Source organism: Silene latifolia, chromosome 4 (genome assembly GCF_048544455.1).
Source record: "Silene latifolia isolate original U9 population chromosome 4, ASM4854445v1, whole genome shotgun sequence".
Classification (NCBI taxonomy): Eukaryota; Viridiplantae; Streptophyta; class Magnoliopsida; order Caryophyllales; family Caryophyllaceae; genus Silene; species Silene latifolia.
The window spans coordinates 63,653,693-63,661,884 of record NC_133529.1 but is presented as its reverse complement, the minus strand read 5'-3'; the positions used below and the strand labels follow the sequence as shown (position 1 = coordinate 63,661,884).

General features: G+C 40.4%; 1 non-coding gene across 1 annotated transcript; it reads left to right on the top strand.

Annotated features, from left to right (window-relative positions):
• Positions 1–7,476: 7,476 nt before the first annotated feature.
• On the top strand, positions 7,477–7,583 carry LOC141654430 (small nucleolar RNA R71). Its single transcript, XR_012547991.1, has one exon. It is a non-coding gene; the product is annotated as a small nucleolar RNA R71 (small nucleolar RNA).
• Positions 7,584–8,192: the final 609 nt, after the last annotated feature.

Genomic DNA, 8,192 nt, shown 5'->3' with positions numbered 1-8,192 from the left:
ACATGATAATCTAATTAGTATAATGGGGTATTTATAATGGGGATTAGGTGCACAAATTAGGGTTACTAATGGCTTAAATGACGATTAAGTCCTTAAGAAAAGTTGAGGAAATGCTCCTCTCGAAGAAAGATGCGAGTCTCCTTTTTGCTATTCTTTCGAAAATATGCGCATCCCGAGTAGAACAAGAAGAAGCCGGGCTGCACTGGAGAACAATCCGAGCGTCCAAAGGGTCGGGACGAGCGGATTGTGCAGGTGGTGGACGAGCAGCTTGGTAGGTGGGACGAGCGGATTCTGGAGCTCTTGGACGAGCGGCCTGGTGCTGGGACGCTCGAATTGTGGCTCTTGGACGAGCGTCCTGATGCTGGGACGAGCGGATTCCATTCCAGTGAGCTTTTTCTTCTTTCCTTCTTTTCTTCTTCCAACAATCCTCCGGGATCTTGTCGGAGATGCAAGGATCTTCTTCATCATTGCCCATCTACTACATTATTTACAAAGGCCTTCTAGTCTTGTCTTTACTTTGATGCTTGGTCATTAGATTTGATCAATTTAGCTCTATTTTGCCATGAAAATGCAAGGTTTGCGCTCCTCTCCTACCAAGGGAACAAAACCTCAAAGAATATGCAAAACAAAGGACTAAAGATAGTAAATGACCCAAATATGCACTAAAAAGCATAGGAACGAGGCTAATTTGGGGACTAAATATGCTCAAATATTGGTCACATCAAATATCCCCAAACCGAACTTTGCTCATCCCGAGTAAAGAGGTGACAAAACTAGGACCCTTATTTAAACTAACCTACTAATATAGCCGATATGAGACAATTAGCGGGTCTCACTCCGCCCCTTCAACTCACAACAAGACAACCATGAGGTAGGATGCCTTTTTACAAGGCAAGGTGGGTCTTGCCAAAATGGCGACACATCCTAATCATTAAAGCACACAAAATCAAGTAATGGATGCATCTACAAAAGGAATAGCCACTTTCCTCATCTAAGTGGCGGAAATTATCTAAAGGGGAAGCAATTCAAGGGTACACGCTCCTTCATAGATATGGTTTCTTCAAATTACTAAGCCTAGAATGATACCAATAAATCACCTCCAAGTTGTGTCAAGCTAGGGTATCTTTGTCCTCAATCGTTAAATGCTTTTGTCAAGAATAGACTCCCTATGGTGTTAGAAACACTGGAGGATCACGGAATTCCCCTTCTTGCCTAGACAAGAAGAAGGGTCGTCCCCTTTATACCATGCACAAAAATGGATATGATGGATAAAGGGATCAATAAGATTTGAGTTTCATTTGGGAGTTTGCTTTTGTTGTTGTTTTCCCCCAATTTCTTGTGGCATATAACATTTGAGAACATTTTCTTTTTGCCATTTCTTTTGATGTTTGGCATTTCAATACTTGACAACTTTCAACTTTTGCATTTTCTTTTGAACATTTTCAAAGTCACCCCAATTAGTAACGAGGGTGCCTTATATTTGAAGAATAGGAGTGCTTATTTTTGGACTCCTCTTTTCTTTTTGATGCATTTTGCAAACTTTTTTACTTTTCATTTCATTTCTTGAACTCAATATTTTTGAACAATTTTTGTGCCCATTCCCTTTTTGATGACAAAATTGTGGTAGAACATGGATGATGGTTGCATGGTTTCAAGGGTCACCTTGGAATAAACGGTAGGCAAGGAGTTATCACACCACAAGGTAATCTTGACTAGGCCTTAATCCATGGGTCAAAGGATACTAGCATGACACATCCTAGGGTGTTTTACAAGTATTCTAACAAGCAAAGTATTAAGAAGAAAAAGTATCTACTAGGGCCTATGTACACTTGTCAAGCTTCCCAAATAGACGGTTTCACAAAATTTTTCTAACATCCAAACTACATGCCATGATGCAAATAACATTTATACATCCTAATGCATATGCTTCTACCAACTAATATGCCAAATAATCTAAATGCAAGTCCTAGATTCACATTGTTTATACCGCATCAATCAAAATAAAGCCACATAGTCATTAACATAGAAAGGAAAAAAGAGATTGGAAAGATCATACCATGCGGTCTTCAATATCCTCATGTCTCGGATGTGGCGTAGTCGATCAATGTGAAAAAGGATGAACAAACACAATATATACAAAAAAATATATATACAAGACTACACTACAAAGGAAAGTGAACATGTTTTTGGATTTTCAATTTTTCAATTTTTTTGGATATTTTCGAATTTTTTCTTGATTTTTTTGAATTTTGTATAGAAGTCAAGTTAGAATTTCCCATCTCCACACTAGTATGGGCATTGTCCTGAATGGCCAATACGATAGGAAATTATGCAATGAAAATGCATGATTTTTAAACTAAATGCAAACTATACTAAACTACACTACATGATGCATGTGTTTTTGTTATGGCGGAGAGCATAATTTAGATTAGCTCCCAATGCATATGCATGGACTTCCCCAAACCAAAATAGACATTATTTCTAATGTCAAGAATTTCGGGGGAGTTCATGCACATGGAATGCAATGCATGAAACTAAAATTTGTTATTTTGGATTTTTCAAGTCGGGAACAATAAAAATGAACACCTTAATGATGCCAAGGTGTTAGTCCTCCAATGTTGCTAGGACTCCAATAAAATGATCAAGATAAAAGAAAAACAAGAGAAGTAGACAAACCATAAGGGAGGTGTAAGAATGTAGGAGCCTCCAAAAGTTTGCTAGTCCTCACCCATCGTATCATCATTATCATCATCTTCCTCGCTTGAGGCATCAACAACCTCCATAGATGTGGAATCATGTCCACTCTCACTTTCACTTCCTTGTTCTTCCTCACTTTCCTCTTCTTCTTGAACTTCTTCTTCTTCTCCTTCTTGGTCACCACTCTCATCAACAACCATTTCCTCTCCACCCGGTCTACCACCACTAGAAGTGCTAGGAAAGAATACTTCCCTATCCGCCCAACTAGGCAAAGGACAAGATGGATCAAGAAGTCCTTGCCTAGCTAGATGTAGAAGGGGCGGATATTTGGCCTTGTAAGCATCAACTCTATCATTGTAAGCTTGTTCATGCATTTCCCTCATGAGTAGAGTCAAGTAATCATTTCCCGCCTGGCATCTTTGGGGTTGAACTCGTGGTACTCAAATGGGTAAGGTGGGGTGATAATGGAGGAGGAGGGCTCGGCAACTTCGTCTCCTTGGTGTTGAATGATATACTCGGTCTCTTCGGAGAGTTGGAGAAGGTAGTTCGGTCGGTGAACATTCAATCGGCAAATTTTGCTAGGCAAAGTGAAGGATCTAGCTTCATTTGTCAACCACCCAAACTTGTTGTCAAGAGTATCGTTCTTGACCCACTTAAACTTTAGAATCATGGTGGGCAAATCGATAAGATGGCTACCTTTTACCAGTGCATAAGTGTTGTTCTTGTTGAAATCCCGGTTAAAATGCTTAGCCAAATAGGTAACTAGTCCCCCATTGGCAATAAAGGCCGTGCCTTCTTTGCCACAATCAACATTAAGCCATCGATCAACCAAAAGTCGTAAAGCATTGTATGGCTTGGTAAATTCTCTCCCAATGTTCAAAGCCGACTCAAGAAGAATAAAATCGAGTTTGGTAAGATGATTTGTGCCATTTCTAGCTATCAAAGTATTCCCAATGACCTTATGCCATACTCTAATGCCCGGATGGTGGACTAAGAGAGCACGACAATCATGAAAACGTGTGAATTTCCTTCCGGAAATTGCCATCCAAAGAGGAGCGGGGTCATACTTGGTAGGCATCTTTGTAAATTTTGCACTATCACTAAGGCCAAATATCTTACCCAATTCGTCATAAGATAAGCATCTATCAACATTTTCAAGACGAAACTCAATGACGGTTCGAGTCTCCACCCTTGTGACTTTTAAAGAACTCAAAAATTCTAAGGTAAGGAAGGGTATGTCAATTCTTGCATTATAAACAATTTACTTAACCCCATAGACTCGAAAAAGGTCTTAGTTTGTTCAAGGACACCCAACTTTGACAATGCATCTTCACAAATAAACTTAGTAGGCATGATGATTTTCTTAGCAAAGAGAATGAATTTCTCCCTATGAGAGTCGGAAGTGAAAATTACCTCCGGATAATCGGATAATTGTTCAATGACCGGAGTTGAATTAGTAGCTTCCATAGGGGGATTTTGTTCTTGAACCTCCAACCTTGCCTCATGGACTACCAATGCCTTTGATACTTGTTTTGCTTGAAGAGCTAATTGCCTTTTGGAAAGTGTCTTCTTTTGGGGTGCCTTGTTTCCACCTTTTGTTCTTGCCATTCTCCTTTGCTTAATTTCACCAATGAAAGATTGAAATCTTCAATTTTTAGTAATGCTCAAATCGATTTAGGATGAATGAATGTTGCTTTGTATCCTAAAAATCGACTCAAAACTTGAAGATTTTGGTGTTTGAATCACTTGTTGTTGCAAAAGGAGAGATTAATTTTTGTTGTGAGGGAGTTTGGATTTGATTTGGTTGAATTTGGTTGAGGGAATTTGTTTTTGTTGATGGAGAGGATGAGGATGAGGGTTTTGGGATTTTGGGTAGTGTTTGTATTTTGAAGAAATGAGAATGAATGGGAGAGGAGGGTTTTAAAATGATCCGTTAATTTTGAACTTGCAGTGGGAGACGAGCGGACCAGGGGCCGGGATGCTCAGATTCTTCAAAAAATGGTTCAGAAAAAGACGCCACAGGACGAGCGGACCGCAGGAAAGACGAGCGGATTTCTTCAGCTGAGACGAGTGTCTTCTGCTTTAGACGCTCGGATTCCTTTCCAGGGAGAAATTCCAGAATTTGGCAGCAAAAAGACGAGCGTCTTTCTTGATGGACGGCCGTCCAGACTGAGACGAGCGTCTTCTGGCTGGGACGCTCGGATTAACAGTCAGACCCAAATATTAATTTCTGCAGCTTCACCAGACGAGCGTCTGATGGTTTGGACGCTCGGATTTCTTCAGGACGAGCGGATTATCCCTCAGACGCTCGGATTCTTCCTTGACCACGCGGATTCAGGTCCATCCGTGGGTGCTTCGTAACCCCTGTCATTTCATTCTTCGATTCTTGTGTTCTTCATTGTAGGGGCACTACAAAGGCATGAATAGCCTAGGCAATTGCTATCCCCACACTAAGTCTAAGCACTACACAACAATAAATTCATAAGTCCCTCCCTCACTTCTCTCAAAATGATGAATATCTTGATCAAGGCACAAAAATATAAATCCAAAAATGACAAAAATGCAATAGAATAATTGAAATGCAAGTTAGGGAGTTAGAATATTTACAAATGGTGGTTTAGGGAGGACTCCACCAAACTCTCATCCAATGTGAGATGTCAAGGGGGCATGTTCAAGGTGTTGTTGATGTTACTCAACACCTTGAAGAAGTAGTCGAAAGCTTGCTCATTATCATGATAAAGATCCTCAATAGATCTTTGCGCTTGTTGTTCACCATGATGGTCTTGGGTCATAGCATTACCAATATAGGGATTGAATATCCCTTCAAACTCATCATCCCAAAGACCGCATACTTCATCTACTTGCTCACTAAAAAAGTCTTGAGTTGATAAAGATAACTCTCCTTCTTTCTTGTCTTGGCCAATGAGGCCTTTCTCTTCACTTGTCAAGGGTGAGCTTTTCAAGCTCTCATTGTTGCAATTTCCTTGCTCTTTTGATGGGGCATCATCCACTTTATTTCTCCATTGAAATTCCAACTTCTTCCTATCATCCTTCCGGCTATAGTGATCAACCATAAAACATAGCTCATGCAATCGGGGAGCTCTCATGGTCTTGTCAAGATTGAAAGTGATGGTTTCATCTCCCACTTCAAGGGTGAACTCTCCATGCTTCACATCGATCACCACTCCCGCGGTGTGCAAGAAAGGTCTTCCTAAGATAATAGGAATGTTGGAGTCTTCTTCCATGTCAACAATAACGAAATCCACCGGGATGAAGAATTTTCCAATTCTCACGGGAACATCTTCCCATACCCCTAAAGGTGTCTTTGTCGATCTATCCGCCATTTGAAGCGTGATGTTGGTGCATTTGAGTTCTCCCATTCCTAGCCTCTTGCTAACCGAATATGGCATGACACTAACACTTGCCCCAAGGTCACATAAAGCTTTGTTGATTGTAGTGTCACCAATAGTGCATGGAATGGAGAAACTTCCCGGATCCTTGAGCTTTGGAGGTGAACTCCCTTGAAGGATGGCACTACTCACCTTAGTGAAGGCAATAGTCTCAAGCTTCCGGATTGATTTCTTCTTTGTAAGGATGTCCTTCATGTACTTTGCATAGGCCGGAACGTGATTGATCAATTCCGTGAAAGGAATCGAGACTTCTAAATTCTTCACAATTTCCATGAATTTTCCAAGTTGGTCATCAAACTTAGGCTTAGCTTGACGACTCGGGAATGGAAGTCTAATCACAATGGGCTCCTTCTCTTTGGCCTTTTCTTCATTTTTCTTTGAAACTTCTTGATTGGTGGGTTCTTCTTCCCTAGAGTTTTGCACAACTCTTTCCTTGTCACTAGCCTCTACAACTTCATCCTCAACTTGCTTCTTTGGCCCTTCATATCTTGTACCACTCCTCAAGTGGATGGCACTAACCGTTTCATGTCTTGGGGGATTACTTTGAGGTGGTAATTGCTCCTTTTGTCTTTGAGAGCTTGAAGATGCTAGTTGGGTCATTTGAGTTTCCAACATTTTTTTGTGGGCTAGGATGTTGTTGATGGTGATGTCTTTTGCTTGGCTATCTTTTTGAATTTGAGTGAAAAATTCTTGTTGATTCTTTTGCATTTGGAGGACCGCTTTTTGAACATCAAGACCTTGGTCATTTTGTTGATTGTATGAAGTTTGATTTTAGTAACCTTGGTTTTGGTTGTAAAAGGATCTTTGATTTTGGTTTCTCATTGGAGGTGGGGTGTATGTCGGTTGAGGGTTTTGAACATTTTGGCTTTTGTATGAGAGATTTGGATGGAATTTGGTGTTTTCATTGTAATAGTTGGAATAAGGGGTAACACTTTTATATGCTTGGAAAGCATTCACTTGCTCACTTGTTCCCCTACATTCACTTTGGTCATGTCCCAAAGTTCCACAATTCTCACATATTCCACTTGGAATCGATGAAGATGCTACCATGGCATTAACATGTTGCTTTGGTGATTTTGAGGCTTCTTCAAACTTAGCCATAGCCTTTTCAAACTTCAAGTTGATGGTAACAATATGAGCACTAAGTTGAGCACCCAATTGAGTAATAGAGTCCACTTCATACTTTCCTCCTCTAGTAGCCTTGCGAGGTCTACTATATTGTGAATTATGGACCGCCATTTCCTCAATATTGTTCCAAGTTTGATTATCGTCAACTTCAGTGAACATACCATTTGATCCCATGTTGAGAATGTTTCGGGAGTCTTCATAAAGACCATTCCAAAATTGTTGTACCAAGAACCACTCGCTAAGTCCATGATGAGGACATGAGTGACAAGTTCCTTTGATTCGCTCCCAAGCTTCATACAAAGATTCTTCGTCCCTTTGCTTAAAACTCGTGATTTGGGCTCTTAGCATGTTAGTCTTTTCCGGAGGGTAGAACTTTTTGTAGAAAGCTAGAACCAACTTCTTCCAAGAGTCAATTCCAAGAGTAGCCTTATCAAGGCTCTTTAACCATTGTTTCGCGGTACCAATTAGAGAAAAAGGAAATAAGACCCATCGAATTTGGTCGTGAGTCACTCTGGTTTGTGAAATCGCATCACAATAGTCACAAAAAGTCTCCATGTGAGAATGAGGGTCTTCACTAGGCATCCCCCCAAATTGGCTTCTTTCGACTAATTGGATAAATGCGGATTTTGTAATAAAATTTCCGGTTAAGTGTTGTGGCGTGGGAGTACCATTGGGTAGGTTCTCCTCGGTTGGTACGGAATGTGATGAAAACTTAGGCATTGTGGGTTGATTGTGTGGTTGATTTTGTGTTGGGTTCTCCTCACCTTCTCTTGCAAAAGGGTTGATGAACTCAAGAGTATTTGGTTGAATATCTATAACCTCACCAATACCTCTCAAAGTATTTCTAGCAAGTCTTCTATTGGTTGTCAAAGTCCTTTCAATTTCGTGATCAATGGGTAACAAGTTACCTTGTGATCTTCCAGAGATGCAAAATATCAAACAACTCGAAAACAATTA